This window comes from Mauremys reevesii, linkage group 3, assembly GCF_016161935.1.
Source record: "Mauremys reevesii isolate NIE-2019 linkage group 3, ASM1616193v1, whole genome shotgun sequence".
In the NCBI taxonomy this organism is placed as follows: Eukaryota; Metazoa; Chordata; order Testudines; family Geoemydidae; genus Mauremys; species Mauremys reevesii.
The window spans coordinates 109,211,443-109,229,524 of record NC_052625.1 but is presented as its reverse complement, the minus strand read 5'-3'; the positions used below and the strand labels follow the sequence as shown (position 1 = coordinate 109,229,524).

General features: G+C 41.3%; 1 long non-coding RNA gene across 1 annotated transcript in view; it reads right to left on the bottom strand.

Annotated features, from left to right (window-relative positions):
* Positions 1-18,082, bottom strand: part of LOC120402377 — an 81,965-nt gene that overhangs the window by 13,543 nt on the left and 50,340 nt on the right. Inside the window, exon 2 of the long non-coding RNA XR_005597197.1 lies at positions 8,847-8,933. This is a non-coding gene — a long non-coding RNA (uncharacterized LOC120402377). The remainder of the gene's footprint in view (positions 1-8,846; positions 8,934-18,082) is intronic.

The window sequence follows — 18,082 nt, the reverse complement described above, 5'->3', positions numbered from 1 at the left end:
GTGCATTTTCTATAGGTAGTTTACATTCTCCACATAGGGACAGAAACAAAAAGGGTAGAAAAGAATCAATGCCAGGAAGAAAAATGAGAGCAAAGAAACCTCTTAAAAGAAAGGGATAACCTCTCTCCACTGAGGACAGCTGTAATTAATGGCACTACCTGAAGGAGTGAATGGTTCTCTGAGCGAGTGAGGGTATCCAAATCTGGCCCCGAGGGAACAGGCTCTGGATCATTAGGTCAGGCTTAAAGCGGTAGATGGTGCTGTGTCTGTTTTTTACAAAAGGCAATGGCATAGGGAGTGGACAGGTGCTTCAGCACACCTGCTGCTAGCTGATCTCTGGAGAATCATTATGGCTGCACCACACCACCACAGGCTGGACCTGAAAAGCTGGGGCCTGATTCTGATCTCCCACAACCAATGTATAGTCTATAATGTATAGTGGTGTTAGTAAGTGAGATCAGAGTCAAGCCCCTAATTGCCTCTTGCAGGGAAGGGAGTGGGGTGAGGAATGGAATCCAAAGGAGTAAGAACACAATAATAATCCATTCAAAAGAGTTGAAGTGAAACTAGGAATAGTACAGTTCTCTGGTAAATCCTGTCAATCTCCTTTGGCCTTTTTTTTTTTTCCCTCCGCATCTGTTTGGCTTCTGTTTTTTATGAGGCCACTATATCAAGATGTGCAAGACTTCTACATTCAGATGTGAGCTTGTTTTCTGCAGCTGTTTTGAGTCCACAATCTACAGAGAGAGCTTCTGCAACCTCAGAAGGAAATAATTAGCTCCCTGATAAATTGTCCTATCCTCTGAATCACGGCTTAGTCACTTGTCTGTGTGCCAAGACCATCCAGTCTCCTCTCTGGGGAAAACAGCAAACTCCCTAGTTTAGACAACAAAATTAACCAAAAGGACAGGTGAGGCAACCAGTGTGTTTGTGCCAACTTTGGTTGCCAAATAATTAAACCACCAATGCCTAGCAATGACTTGGAGGCTGCATTACATTCGTTACTTTTTTGCTGTTGCTTTTATTTTGCTTTTCAGCTTCAAACAGGAAGTTCTCAGCAACCAAATCTGAAGGAGCACTGACCGAAGATTAGAGACAGCTGTTGTCAGCTCCAAGGCCCTGTACTGCTAGATCAAAGTGCTAAAGTCATGCAATGTTAACAATGCCTTCTGGGAAGTCACAAGGGAACACCTTTCTTCAGAATGAACAAACAGGTCAGCCAATGCTTTTTGTTGGTCTGTTTTAAATGGATTCCGAAAATCTCAGCTCATGCTCTATGAACTTTGTGCGGGTATGTATTTCAGCAACAAACTCCTAACTTCACACTGAGAGCTCCACTCTTTAAGCAAGTTCCCTACTTCAGAATGAACTCAATTTTGTGAGGTTAATTTGTGGGGTAAATTCAGAGACGCTGCAGAGTAATCAGCAGGGTTAGTCTATATTTAGACCAGGGAAGCTTCCTATTAGTCTCCAACCTCTCCAATGAGGAAACTAGAAAAAAGAGTCCCAGTGTTATGCTCTCGTTAGCACTTGAGCAAATTCAGAGTGACCCTGTTGACCACTATAAAGCTACTCAGAATTTACTCCAGTGTAAGTGAGAGAAAACCGTTACATTTCAGAATGGAGACTAAAAGGTGAGATCTGTGAAATGTTTATATGGCCTCAAGGTCCCTATCCTACCTAATCCTGATTCACAGAATTATTGAAAATGTGCCCTCTCTTCTCCTTCCCGTATGACTGGTCTGAATTAGTGAGGAGCCCACAAGTTGTTTTTCTCACACAAGTGAACACAGACAGGGAATGTCGCTGTTGTCTTTCCTGTATTTGGCCATTTAAGTGGCAACAGCAGGGAGAGAATGCCAAAGAACTGTAAATGCTGTGATTGTTTCACAATAGCTGTGCAAAGTAATGATCAAAATCTTGCAGAGATGTGGTAATAATAAGACCATCTAAAAAGTAGGACTTGAAAAATGGAACTCTACTATGGTGTTTCATCTCAGCTATTTTGTTGAAGATTTCAGGCTCAAGCAATGTCAAACAGTCCATCCTCCTTATATGTGATCCTCAAGATAGCTCCCTTACTGGTCCTCTTGCTTCATCTGTCAGAAATGCTGACACACTTTCTTCCTGCTTGTCTGAGAAATAAACTGGAACTTCTTATTTCCCACTGGACCAGGGTTGCTGCCCAGTCTGAAATAGGCACCAGATTTACCAGCTTCAGGCCTCATTTGTGCCTCTAACTCAAAGAAAAACACATTGCCAAATGAGGATATTCAAGTGTTTCATCAGCTATGTGGAAGCACTGTCATTAGACACTCCACTGTCCATCTGATTAAAAAGGTCAGATTTCCCTTTCACCCAGACTGAGGCACACTTCCTTGTAGCTCCCATTAGTGTTGCGAGGAGTAACATAATGCATTCAAATCAAACTCTGACTCACACAGGGTTTGCCTCAAAGAGCTATTGCTGCATGTGAGGACATCAAAAACATTACAAACATTAATTAATTAAGCCTCACAACACTCCTGTGAAGTAAAGAAGATTATTAGCTCCATTTTAAAGTGGGGAAACTGAGGCATGAAAAGTTTAAGTGATTTGCAAATGGTGACATAACCAAGCCAGGAACATGGCCCAGGAGTGGAGACTCTTAGTCCCCTGCTTTAACCAACACATATGCTACCTTCATAATATGCTGTTCCTCATGTCCCAATATTAACTCTCAAAATGAAGATGCTGTTAGATCTATACATTTACCAGGAGTTCTTTCTGTGTGATACAATTAACTCCTTAGGAGTAATGTTATCAGTGCAATCAGAGACACACTTTTCCAGAGTAGGGAAAAGACATAATTTAGTCTGTGCTCTCCAGCAAGATGAAAGTAATTACAATTCATCCTCCAAACCCATACCACTAAACATCTATTAATTTTTATCAAGCACAACTGGGAAAGCAGGGCCTGGATTCGAAGGCTCACATTGCAATCATTTGGTATCATAGCGGATGACTATACACCATACCTGACCTGATTAGCATTCAGCTCTACAGCTATTCCTAATCTAATCAGGCTATAAATAAAATGTATTTGATTATTTTAGCTAAGCTACTCAGGGCCAGAAGCTTACATCACAGGGCTCACCATCATCCAGGAAATCTGTACACTGGGACAAGGCATTCAGATGTATCCAGCTCCATAGTCATTTTTTTCTATCTTCTTGTAGCACTAGTGCTGCATATGGTTGTGATTTGGAATTATCTTGTGTCTCTAACACAGTCATCCCAAAGAGCGCTGGAGTGATGCATTATTTATTTTTTAGGGTAAAGAGTTAGATTTTTAAATATTTCCACAGTTTAAAGGTAAACGAAGATGGCATAGAGAACATTTTCCTCTCTGCTTGTCTAGTTAGGCATTTATACCACACCCATCAACACATGTGTGGTGAATCATGTTTACCACCACTATTAACATTTAAAGAACTGAGACTTTGATGAGCTCTCTTCATACTTTTCATTCTGGGAAAGTTCCCTAGATTCTTTCTGCGGGAAACATTGCACTGTAAATTAACTCAATTTTCCTTCTGTCCATTCCACACAGTGTCTCTTGTGCAGGGAATTTCACTTCACAAAACCTGCAGTTGCAAATGAAAGCTCTCGGGTACTGGTACATAAACTGCACAGTGCCACAATCCAACATGTAGTCTGAAACACTGCTCATTTTCAGTGCTATAGTCACTAGTGTGCTGAGAGTGAATGCTATTCCAGTGCAGGTGAGTTCCTCATCCCTTCCCTTGTGTGAGTGTATGTGTCTGCATGTGTGAAAACCTTGTCAGTAGTTTCACACAGCCAAAATCACTGTGAATATCTATCTGTACATTAGCTGTGGTTCCCTCTTCCTACGAAATCGGAGAGGGTCCTTGAATCCCATCATCCTGCTGACATCACATCAGTTTTTATTTCAAGAGGAGTTACAACAGCCCAATGAAACTAAGGGGGAAAATACCATACTTAGAAATAAATCTCAATAACGTCCAATACCTTCTCCATTTAGCTCCAACAGGCTGTCAACAAAGGATCAGGCAATTCTATGATGTCAAAGACTCAAACAGCCTCTCCTACTTTGCTGGAAGAAGGGACAGCCAAGGGCATGAATGAACTTTTCTTAAGTTAGAATTGCCTAGTAGCAGGGAAAGACTAAGAGGAAACTATCTTCCATAACTAAACCCTGGATTGACATGAGGAGGATCACAGTTACACACATGTGCCCTCATACACACCCTTTTTTTGTCAATTGCCACAACAACAGATGCTGAGAGCGAGGACATATTTGGTCATCCTACCCACCAACCCAACATTTTCTAAGTCAGGAATCGAATTGTTTCAGTGTAGTCTGTTGCAGTGGAATTTTACCTCACTCTGTATTTGGGGTCAAATACTGCTCTCTTTGAATTCAGTGGAGATATTTCAGTTTTTACACTGGTGGCAAAGAGAGGACACTCTGGACGTTGGTCATTCAGAGGCTTCAAATCTGCACAAACTGCGAATCGGCACTGGGACCAATATCATACATCTTTACGCTCAGACACCAGCAAAAAAGAATGAGACACAGAGGCAGTTTAGAGAAGCTATCCAGTCTGCTTCAGTGCTCAGGGATAACCCCCAAAAGTTGGCTTTGTCAGCCCACTTTGGTGGAGGCGGGGCTGGCCTGGCTTGACATGTTTGTTACGTCATTCCTTTAGGGATCACCACACACACAAGGCGATTCTGTGGTGCTGTATGTGATGTTTGCCAAGCTACGTAAGCCCCTGTCTGATGCGGAGGTAACCCCCTCAAAAATAGATCCCTCCAAGGAGGCTTTACCTTCTTTAGTGCCTGACTGATTAAGTGATTATAAATAGCTCAAACTAATGAGACACAGATAGGAAATGACCTCCTCCAAGGAAACACTGTCCCCATAACTTGATTCTCCTCTTCTGCTTAATAGGCTTGGTAACAGATTAGGGCATGTGGTCATTCTAAATTTGTTATGTGATGTAAACTGGCCAATTTAGGGCACAGTGCCTAAGGAGGGGATAAGATAAATTGCTTTAGACCAGTGGTTCTTAACTTTTACTGCAGCCTGCACCCCTTTGGTTCTCAAAATATGTTCTCGCACTCCTTACCAAAAATCGTTGAAGTAAGTCAGTTCTTTAAACTTAGATATATCATAACTATAGAATGAAAGTGATAGAATTATATATTTATTTTAGTTTCGCAGTGAAATTAAGAATATATGAAAAATTACACACTTTTTTAAAGTTTACCGGCTCAGTGACTCTTCTGCTATTGCTTTTGTTCAATGATGTTAGAGAAACAAGGAACTTTTTTTGAAATAGCCACACGCATGTCATCACTCGCATTTAAGTGGTTTCTGGCCTTTGTTTTGATGTGTATTTTGTAGTGAGATAATTTCACTACAATTAGCTTAAAAAACTTGAAAAAAAATCTGTTTGCATATTACAGTAATAATTAAAAAAGGATAATGTTAATAAATACATAGGTTTGATGAAACAAAGTAGTTGTACTTACATGCCTGTGTTTAATTTGTGTTTTTGATGATTTAACCTTCTAAAAAAATCTGGCATGTTTCGCACCCACAAGGGATGCGTGCACCCCAGGTTAAGAACCGCTGCTTTAGATTGACACGTGTTTCTATCAGATTCTTTCTGCAGCATCATGAGCACTTAGAAAATTGCTGTCAGTTCATTTTCTTAAAAGAAAAAAGTAATCACTGCTCTAGAGGTGCCCTTTGAAGTATGGCAGCTGTAGGCAATTGGCCTGTTTCCTTTTCCACTTGCCTTGTGCATCACTGCAATAGCACATTTCAATCCCATGGGATCCAGTTATTATTCACTAGTAAACCTTCCTACCTCTACATTGGAAAATGTGCTAACTGTAATGGAGGTCCAGGCTCAGAAATTATATGGCTTTTATTTGTCTTAGTGTAATGGCAAAATAAAGATTTGTGGTAACCCATGGTTATTAAAAAATGCCTTTAATAGTTTGTATTTCTGCCATCTTGTACCTCTGGTCAAACATTGTCTAAGTTTCTAACCTCCAGCCAAGATATATGGACGAGATAGGGGTTTTGGAGGCTGGCAATGAACTAACTGGGTTAGTTACAAAATAACTGGCTGACAATGTGCCAGGGTTCATGCACATAAGTGAATGGACCTGCCCGAAGAAACAGCTTCTGCATCCCACTGATTCTTTAAAAATAGCCATCCCTCTCCCTCCTCAAAACCCTGCCTGGAACTCTAGATTGAGACCCTTTGAACTGGGTCATCCCTCTGACCACTGGGCAGAGTGCAACACCCAGCAAAACATATGCGAGGGAAAAGATCCCTTACAACACTGTGTACCTCCATTGATTTCAGTGAAATTATTCCTGATTTATACCAGCGTGAGATGAGAGCCTGGTCCTTATATGTGAAAAATAAAAAAAAACAGAGAAGATAAAACTTAATTTTAATTACTTTGTGCTGGTGGCAGATAGATTTATAGGTTGACAGCATTTGTTTTACTGCATTATTTTTATTACTTTAGAGAACACTATGATCTGACCTTGGTAATAACTTATGCAATCATATTCACTGTTGCACTTCTTGTATGCTAGTCATTTTAAAGATAGGTAAATAAAAAAGGGCTTCAGGATCAGACTATCCTGAAGTGTATTGTTTATTTAAAGTGTATCGTTTAACTAAATTAGAAGATAGCTTACTTTAACCCATGGCTCTTTTGTTCTTATGGTCTGTGAAAGCTGAGACCTGTTAAACATTAGATGAGCTACCCTGGCATTTTACTGGAGTAATGCAGCAGTGAATTAGGCACTTTTATTTTAAAAAATTGCTTCTTTTTAAAATGGTGCAGGGGATAGTAATGGGGTCTAAATGTAATAGAAATTGGCATTTTTGCTAAAAATAAAAATAGATTAATCTGAAATATGTAAAACAAATATTCATGCATATATTTATGTGCACTAAATGCACATAAATGTGTTTGAATTTATATGTAACATCAGTACCAGATAAAATACAGTTGCAAAAAAATATAGGTCTATTCCTTTACAAGTGTTCCTATATGAGAGATCTGTAATATAATATATTTTCTTATATACCTTTCATCCTGCAGGATCCTAAAATATACTTAATCTAATATATAAATATACACATGTATCTTTTCATTCATCTCTGAAACGTAGCCACTCTTAGACTAAAATGTATGAGTTGTTAAACAGAACAAAGCAACACTATCCAACCGTGTAAGTCAGGAAGCGAAGACTATTATAGCCAATTGAAACTTCAGGGGGTATTTTAGATAGAATGTAATCATCCAAATTGGAATGTAGCCAGGAAGCAATATTACAGCATTTTTCACAATTATGTATTTAAAATTAAAAATAAATATAACAAGTGAGCAATTAAAAAAAGATGATATAATTACTTAAATAGTGTAGTGCACTAGCAAATATTGGAAGAACGTTCACCTAGTTACATATTATCTCTTGCTCATACCCAGATCTACACATACATATACAGGTATTTCGATCATTCTGTACTGCTGTGTAATCAGAAATGTACAGTACATTGGAAAGGTGCATAATAACAAAGTTATGTCAGAAAAGCAAATAATAAAATGTTTTTGATGTACCTTTTGTGAACTGTCATATTATGGGAGTGTAAGGCTAAATTAATAAAGGTAGGACAAAAACCACGGGACAGGTGGATAGAAAGAGAAGAGAAATTGATATGAGGCATGCAGCAGGGAGGTAAATGTAACAATAACCAAGTGATATATTGATTAATATTCCAAAGTACATCCATTAAAGCTATAGTTCTATTGTAGAGTTCTGGAGATTGGAGGTTTACTCTTGTGATTTAAATTATCACCAGAATCTGTCACGGGAATGGCAGACTCATTATATGCAGTTGGAGTTTTGTGATTCCTGGTTTTTCAGGTGCATGTTGAAATTTCTTAGTTGTAATACAGTACAGTTTAGTCTGATTTATTTTTATATAAGATCATAACTATAGCATTATCAATAGCAAAACTTTTAATTTTGCTTCCACTTGCAAATGTGTTACAAATGAGCTTTAAGGACTAGTCCCCAGTATTCACAGATTCATAAATTCCAAGGAAATAAGGAACCAGTATGATCATCTAATCTGATCTCCTTCATAACACAGGCCATGGAACTTCCCTGAATGAATTCCTGTTGAACTAGATTACCGTATATCTTTTAGAAAAACATCCAACTTTGATTTTAAAATTGCCAGTGATTTTCTACTAGATAGAAGAGCCCATTATAAACTGTGATCAAGTCATCCTTTAACCTTCTCTGTATTAACCTAAATATATTGATCCCCTTCAGTCTCTCAACATAAAGTATCTTTTTCAATCCCTTAATCATTCTTGTGGCTCTTCTCTGAAACCTGTCACTATGAGATACACAAAACAAACAAACAAAAAATAAGTATTGTACTGACATTTTGGTTTGCAGAACATTAGAAGCACTTTCCATCTAGTATAAAACTGAACTATATTTAAAAGAATGAGGTGGTGCCACAAGTACTCCTCGTTCTTTTTGCTGATACAGAATAACACGGCTACCACTCTAAATTATATTTGTTATTCCCAGCATGAATATGCTCAGATTTGGCAGCAGTGAACAAGACATTATACCACCTGATAGCAATCTGGGAGTCTCAGTCCGTGTTTTATGAGATAGACATCCAAAGTACAATAAGCACTATCACAATATCACTGCCCTATGGAGGGTTCAGTGACTGCATTAGGCATGAAGACTGACTTACCCTGTCACCAGCAGAGGTCGTCTCTGGTTGAGGTACATGAACACAGAGGTATGGGGATAGCTTGCACTGCTACAGTCTGTGCTGCACCTGTGTTATAGGTAAATCAAGGTCTTCATTTTCCAGGGCTGACAATCTGACACCTTTCATGAGCATAATATTTCACTTTAAGAAAATGTAAGCAGTGATTACTACCGATGCAGATGTATATTTAAATAACTTCCTATGCACAGTGAGAATTGTACATGGTTCTGAACAGATGAAGCTATAACAAGTTGTTACAAAGCCAACTATGTCCCGGAGACAATTAAAACAATATATGTGCCTGTTTAATATACAATTTCAGGTCATTATGAACCAATGCTATAAAGTGTTGCATAAATATAAATGAAACCTCCATGTAAAGTGTCACTTGGTACCACAAGCTAGATGGTTTACTAAACTGACAGGAATATAATTCCTACAACCTTTAACCCACTAATTTTGAGAAGGAAAACTCTCTGGAAAACAATTTGTGATATTTTCAAAAATCTGGTAATCATACAGATTCCTCTGAAAACTATGCAGGTCAGCAGGAGCAGCAAGGTAAATTACAGAGACCAATCATGCTTTTCATGGATATGTCCCATTTTGTTAACCACTCCAATAAGAAAAGTAATAATAGGCTTGTTCATTGTTTTTGCAGCTTGCAAGGAGAGCTCCACAGTAACCCTGGGCCAACAAGCTCCAGCAGTCGTCAGCCCCTAGACAGTTCCCTTCCATGTTGCTTAGCATCTAACCCAAGTCACAGAGCAGCAGCACACTTATTATCTTTGTATGTTTCTTCTCAGCCAATGCTAAAAAGCATCGGTGTCGTTTACCGAGCTGTTCGACAGAGACAATTCTGGGGCCACAAAACCAGACAAGTTTCAAGAAGCTTTCATCCTTCAGTGCAAGCACTATAGCTAAACCTCTGGCCTGCCCACTAACCCGCATCAGGAGATGCTTCACTGCTACCCTGTGGGTGGATTATTCAAGTCACTCTCTTTGGAGCTAGTAATGCTCTACAGACAAAAGGCAGGAGCTGTAATGTGAAATTGGAACTGCCTTTGGAGAATGCCACTGGAAACTGCCCGGGCCATTGCTGGCTGAAAAGAGGCTCCAGGGTCCCAACAGCAGAAAGACCATCCGGAGCAGGAGCCCAGTGCTGCTGCAAACCACACACAACCTCCACTCAACTGCTGGACTTGGTGTCAGCTGGAGAGGCCCTGAAAGTGCATAGGAATGCCCCAGAAGAATGTGGGGACATATACTGACTGGGATTCGACTCCGATTCAGTGCCTTACCCAGGCAGCCTCCACCAGTGGAGCTCCTATGGACCTGTGGTTGGAATTTGAAGCGGATCCCTTTAAAAGAGGGTGGAATTGGTACAATTGCCTTGATGAGCTGCCTATCAGGTTCAGGGGTGGAAATTGCACCTTCCTTCAGCGGCAAGGGTACATCTGACCCTTTCTCTTCATTCCTCATAGAATGCCCCAGGGAAGCATATAAGCAAGAGACCTTTTGATGAACACCTGTTCAAAGTTTCAGAGTCCAAGGTTTTAAAAATCTGGGTTCAGAGTCAGATGCAAAATAAATAAATGCAGAGCCAGATGCAGCTTGTATCAGGGCCATCTGCTTCCTGACACCTAGCAATTATTTATATGTGGCTATGGGTTCAATCGCTTTTATTGAAATAATACAAGACGTACAGTGAGAAACTGAGCCACAATTTACTGGAGACACCGGCTGCTATCCAAAACCTCCTCCCTTTCCTAAAGGAAAAGTGCCAGGGCAGGGGCTGGAGTTCTTTGGAAAAGCCTGAGAAACTTTCTGTATCAACAGCTTATGACATATTAATTTTACTCCAGTGGTGTCCCGGTCTTGTTGCTGTATAAGTGCTACAGGTCATAGGTACAACTGTAGCAGGAGATTGATTGCCAATCAGTCGAGAAACAAACACCTCCCTCTGCTCTCTCAGGCACTGGTACCACAACGACTTACATTTCAGACCATAAAGCAATAAGGAAAACATTTACAAAGTCAATAAATCAGCAAGGGGAAAGCTGTTCAGGATGACAGAGATGGGATGTTCAACTGAAACAATGCAGCATGCTCAGCAGGAGGGATCTGGGGTGCATAAATGGATGGTGTCCTGTTATACTACAGTAAGCTTCTAGAGATTACTATTTCAATATCATTCGGGACTAATGTCAGCACAGAATGAAAACAAAAGCACAATGGTCATAAGCATTTCAAAAGAAAAATGATGTTTACATGCACTTTCCAGCCAGCTATTGGTTTCTGTTGTGCCTACCAATATCTGACTTTTCTATTGCAAAATCTAAATTGCCAGTGTGACAATTTGAAAGTAGGATGATAGCAATACAACCATCCTCTCAGAGTGCTCCTGCCAGTGTGGCCTGCTGACTAGCTAAATCCTGACTAGGTTACGAGTACTGCAAACATGACAGCATGATAAAGCCCAGGCTTGCCCACCTCCAAACTGTGACTGAGAAGGTAAATCAGGAAGAGGTTACACACATCGAGTGAGCAACCCCGATCCTTCACTGCAATGGGGCAGCTTTGCTCCACTTCCATGATGCAAAGATGCCCTAAAACTGGTACAGCTGGTCAGGGAAGTTTCCCTAGTTAGCACAGCACAGGAGGCATGGCCAGGGTACAGAGAGCATGACCTTTGTACCCCTATACGCTTGCTGCTGTAATAGCCTCCTTTGGGCTAGTAGCATCCTATGCAAATTAGATCAGTATCAATGCTGCTCTGATTGGTGCACTAGGACAGCCCCAGGATTGTGAAAGCAGAATTGTGTTTAAAATCAACCTCTGCATCCCAACCCCATCTCAGCCAGCTGGTGTATGGGGGTGGATTACGTTGGGGCTACATTTCAGATATTGGGTGTGAGGCCAAACCAGAGACAGAGTGGACCTGACAGCATCAAAATTTCATGGGTCATTCACGCTAGATTTCAGCACAAAATGGCATCTCCCGAGATCAGCTGATTTTTCATAATACTTTAAAAATTCTGGAGCTAAAAGTGCCATCGTGATCAAACTCCATTAAATAGGATAATAGGACAGGAGAGGAGAAGTGTGGTAAGCAGGACCATGAAACATCAGATGGGAAAACATATATGTTTGCACAGAAAACACAGTCTCACCTTGCTGTATTTTATTCTGATACTTTGCTTTCCCAAGGGTCACATCAATGCCACAGTCTCAGAGGGAACCATTAATAACACCTCCTGGCTTTGTCCAAGGCCACCATACTGTACTAAATCATCTCCCAGTGTCTTATCTTGGATTGCTTTTTAATGTAGAGCTCATATTGAAACCACAATGACCTGAGACAATGATTCTCACTTTTCATTGTTATATACTTAAGACATGCAGCTCCTAGCCGAACCCTTTGGAATTGGTGTAACTGATGCTGTTGCTGCTGCTTCATACAGGCTTCAGTGCAACCACCCGAGAATGCCTCCTGGCACCTAGTGTCTGGCTGCCATCGTTGCATTCTATTACATATAATGGAGCACAATTATTGCATAGGAAATCTCCAGCATGGATTGGGGAAGAGAATGTTTGCCCATCTCTTATTTCTGCTATTACTGGGACAAGAATTCTGAACTTTTGTCACTGGAATAACAAAAGCATGAGTGTTTTTCTCTCACTCTCACTCTCTCTCTTTCACACACACACACACACACGGGAAAGGTGGAAATGACTTCAGACCTTTGGAAGGGAAACAAAAAGTTTTTCTTAAAGATAGGAATAAGATTTTTGTTTGCTCTGTGCCTAAAGAAAAGGGGGAGTTGTGATCTTGTGGATATAGAACCAGGCTGTCAGGAATGAGGACTTGAAGCTGCATCTGCCTCATCCCCAGTAGCCTATGACCACAGTTGAGCCACCACAAAAGTCAGCAAACTTGCTCTTAAGCCCAAGAGCAACAAATGATCTCTGGCTGCTCTACGCACATACCCACAACTGCTCTGAACCTTGCTCCAGTCCTGATCCTGCGTTGTTCCCAGCTTTGCTCCTGTCCTGCCCAGTCCATTCCAGCACTGGTTTTCTGACTTGGCTCTGGGTACTGGCTTCTTGATTCTGGCTCTGACCCCTGGCTCCAGCTCTGGCTCCAACTACTAGGACTGGCCACTCACATCCCAGTTCATGACACAGAATAAGAAGCAGAAGATGGTGGTGCTATCTCAAACTCTGGCACACTCTCGTTGTACAATACAGGACAAGTTGCGTAACTTCCCTATGCCTCTATTTCAATAAAATAGTGATGATGATAATGATGATGATGATGACAATGATGATGACACTTCTAAATAGTGCTGACAGGCTTAATACCTTTGTCTGGATAACACCATCCACTGTTACATTGCATTAGATTTAAAAATAAATTCTTCAGAACATAAACCAACCACTAGCTGACAGGGTGAAGAAGAAATTTCCTCTTTGAATAGTCATAGAATATATAGAATATGAGGGTTGGAAGGGACCTCAGGAGGTCATCTAGTCCAACCCCCTGCTCAAAGCAGGACCAATCCCCAACTAAATCATCCCAGCCAGGGCTGTGTCAAGCCTGACCTTAAAAACCTCTAAGGAAGGAGATTCTACCACCTCCCTAGGTAACCCATTCCAGTGCTTCACCACCCTCCTAGTGAAAAAGTTTTTTCCAAACTCACTCATGCCCGTCACCCCAATTGGGGTAATATCCAACCTAAACTTCCCCCACTGCAACTTGAGACCATTACTCCTTGTTCTGTCATCTGCTACCACAGAGAACAGTCTAGATCCATCCTCTTTGGAACCCACTTTCAGGTAGTTGAAAGCAGTTATCAAATCCCCTCTCATTATTCTCTTCTGCAGAATAAACAATCCCAGTTCCCTCAGCTTCTCCTCATAAGTCATGTGCTCCAGCCCCCTAGTCATTTTTGTTGCCCTCCGCTGGACTCTTTCCAATTTTTCCACATCCTTCTTGTAGTGTGGGGCCCAAAACTGGACACAGTACTCCAGATGAGGCCTCACCAATGCCTAATAGTGGTTGCAGTGGAAACCACCAGACAAAGGGAAAATGGCTAGTTAAAGTGAAAGCTTGAGGTCCCAGAACTGGTAAGCATATTGCTAAATTTCCTGTGACAACAACAGGGAATTACGAGCATACGATTTTTCCCTGAGATTACAAAGGCATTTTTTGTTCAGTCCTATGAACCGTTAAGTCTAGTAGGTAAACTCTTAAAGATGATAAATGTGGCTCTGTTCCACAAAATACTAAGGAACTAATACTTGCCTTTTTCATGCCAACTCTCACAACAGTGACTAAAGTCAGCACAATACGCACTGGACTCTTGTCCTGTGGGATAACAGGAGATATACACAAAGAATATGTAGCATACGTTGCTATGACTGGAGTATGACTATGGAAAGGTTACAGCCACTTAGTCCACAATCACAATAACTGGCAGGTCTTTCCTGAGTGTCTTTTGGAACCAGATGCAGAAGGGGGGGTTGTGTGGAGATGTGAGCTGGAATTGGAAGAAGGGGAGCACGTAAGATGACAGAAGGATTGGTGAAATCAAGTGGCTAAACCCAAGTGCTGTTGAACCAGATAGCTTCTTAAAATGAATGAAGTGTTTGAGTTTCTGCAGCTCTATTGGAGCCAAAGGGCTTGATTGTATCCAATTTTCACTGGTTTTACAACATTGTGTAACTCTATTGACTTCAGTGGAGTTATTCCTGATTTACATTGTTAATTAGGCCACGTCTATACTTACCCGCCGGGTCGACGCGACGCGCGAGTCTCGGAGTTCGAAACGATCGATCTGATCTACACACGAAGTAGTAGTTCGAACGAGCGCGGCGTCGACTCCGGTACTACACACCGCGGGAGGAGGAGCGAGTGTGGAGGGAGCCGCTGAGAGCGCGCTCGCTGCCTGCGGGGAAAAGTTCACTTCATCAGTTTCGTTCCAGCCACTCGTCATTCAGTAGGTGAATTCGAGCTGAATTCGTCGAACCAGGGGCTGTGTGTAGACCAGGGCTGAGTGTTAAAGGTGTTTTATATTATCTTATCGGAAGGCTATAACTTAATGGCTAAATTCTACCATAACCTACTTTCCATGAATGCAGCCTGGGATGCAAATTAATGTAGAATATGGTCCAATGACTCACTGTTAAAGGAAAGCTGTTTATTCCTGGGAGGCAGCATAGCCTAGAGGACTGCACATGGGAGTAGGATTCAGGTGCCTGGGGTTCAAATCCTAGCTCTTTCCCCTTAACCTACTGGGTGAATTTGCCCAAGTCACTTCCCTCCTGGTGCCTTGCTTTCCCCTTTTGTAAAATGGGGATGATGACACTGACCTCCTTTGCAAAGTGCTTTGAGATCTGAAGATGTATAAGGCTATATATTACTTAATGAAAATACTGTAACTAAAACTACCCAAGTCTCTTGTCCTACCATGCTCTGGTTCTTGTGTGAAACTGAAGACCTAATGTAATTCAGGATTTATTTATTAATTAAGGATTGGGACCTGAATCAAACCTCCAGATACAAACACCATCAAAACTTCTGGACCTTTGAGTCAGGATCCAAATATGAATTTTATGGCTACCCTATAATGAATCAAATAAATACACTGGATCTCAACAACCTCAAACCTTGGAGACACTCAAATCCATTTTTAAATCAACTTCATAATCATAACAAATATGCAGCACTTACACAACACTTTTCCTTTGTAGATTTCAAAGCTCTTTACAAAGATGGATGAGTATCATGTTGTCTACTGAGAGATGGGGGAAACTGAGGCACAAAGAGGTTAAGAGATTCCTAAGGTCACACAGGCAGTCAGTGGAAGAGTCAGGAATAGAATCCAGACGTTCCAGTTCCTAGTTTGGTGTTCTACCCACTGATACAGAGTGTTCCTTTTAAACAAAAGCATGGGTTTGGGAACCCTCACTAAAAGATCATAAAGTTTAAATTACAGACTGAGCCCTGAATTAGCATGCACATCCTCTACCTAATTCCCCACACATGATTACACTCTATACCTCTAACTGATAAGATTGATGCACTGAAAATATCCTGGCTGATTACATAATTTAACTCCCAAACACTTGACTTTGCAAATCCTCTTGACATCCCAGAGCATTGCACCTGTGAATTCCTAAAGGGACAGAGAATGTGGAAAGCAGAGATTTCAGTACACCTCATCAGTCGTAACAACCTAGGGCTCTTAGGTTAAATGAAGGTTAATAGGAATTTGCCTATAAACAAGACCCATGTCAAAGGGTCACATTGAGGTGAGTCTCTGAAAGAGCTGACTATATCATCATCAAGATCTCTTCCCATACTCCTGACCGGGACTTTGAATTAGAGACAGCCCTGAGGAATCCAGCCCAGTGTTTACACAAACCCCAACGCTTAATGTTAAAAGACACTATAGAACGGCATTTATAATCAGCACTACAGGCATGCAGAAATCCAGCCAGGATAGATGAATTGAGGAAAGCTATTAGTTCTTGGTCTTTCATACTAAGCCTTATTATACTAATTCAAGGTTCTCTGTGGTCAGGAATACAATGTGTACTTCACCTGACCCTGTTTGTTCGGTTTTTCCTTTCTTTTCACGTCAGGCATTCTAGCCAAGGCTTTGCACAACAGCAAAACAATATTTCCATACCCACAGCATTTCTCACCGGTTTGGTAAATATTTGTTGGCTGAACATGACAGAGTATTGATGTAACACATGCTAAACACAACATTGTTGGCTAGAAATTAGGACAGTGATCAATTATCAGTAGCTGCTAACACACAGATGTCAGGCCTTGAAGGTTAACAGCTACAAAGAGTGCGCTGCTGAGTGAATGTGGCTTGTTGCAAGTGTCTCAGATTTTCAAACTGTAAACTTTATATAATAAAATTGGCTGAGGAAAACAGCTGACCTTTATTTGGGAGATCTGGACTAAAACATTTGGTCAAAATAATAGTGATTTAGAAAAATCAAATTGGCTTATGGCTACAAATTTTAAAAATATTTTCGCATGCCGGTGTGGCACGTTAGACCAGCAATTGTAAAGGGGCACTGGCATGCTCTGTGAGAAGGGACTTCAAAGCAAATTGATTACTGTGCCCCAAACAGTTAGCACAGAAACAACAGAAGAATATGGTTTAGGTGGAAGTGTTGTGGTCATCTATTTAATCCACCCTGTGTATTTACCATGTAATTAAATGTCTAATAGCACTTCTAAATATAGTGGGTGCATTTAAAGACCCTGATAAAATCCTGCATTATATTGTACAGGAGCATCAGGCCCTAGGTGTCAAGTTAGCCCCAACTCCAAAATGGAGCTACTCAGAATTACTGGGCATTTTTTGGCCACACTGTCATCATCAGAAAATACTGGGGTAGAGCCCACTCTGCTTCAGGTCAGATCACGTCAAATAGGCAGAAATGTGTGTTCCGGGCTGTGTGGAACCACATTACCCCATTGCTTCTTCATCCCCACCCCATCATGCAGAGGGAATATGCCCTTTGTGCCAACCCTTTGGTTGGTGCAGCCTGCTTCCTCCAGTGCACCTTCATAGTACATGGTACAGAGGCATACTTCACAATACAGATGCAGCAGGACTATGGTGCCTTGCACTTCCAGGGATACTATGAGGGACAGATTGCTATGGAGTTGGTCCTTGTGAGAGTCAAGTGGCCACTGACACATCCCCAGTATTCAAGACTTCCAGAACGGCATGGGCCTGCCCCCACCAGCATGTCCTAACACACATGGTGCGTGCGAGGTCATGCCACATAAAGGACGTCCTTTTGCAGAGCACACCACACAGCCTCCGCCAGCATCACCTCTCACATACAGTGCAAGCGAGGTCATGCTGGTGGAGCCAGAGTAGTGTGCTCAGCTAAATGGCATCTTCCGTGCATCCATGATGAGACCAGACAAAACCACGTCTAGTTTTATATCAGTACCAGACAGGGACAAACCATAGAAAAACAGGATGGTTCAGCTTTGAATCAGATGAATGGCCCGTCTATGTGCAAAGTAAATGCAGATGGAAAGAATGCTTCCCCACTCAATTACCCACGCTGGGGCCTGACAGAATCTACTGTTAAAGGAGCACTACAGAGCAGGTTCTCCTCAAACTATCCTCTGAGCTAGTTTGCCCAACATCAGCAGGAATCCTTCACAT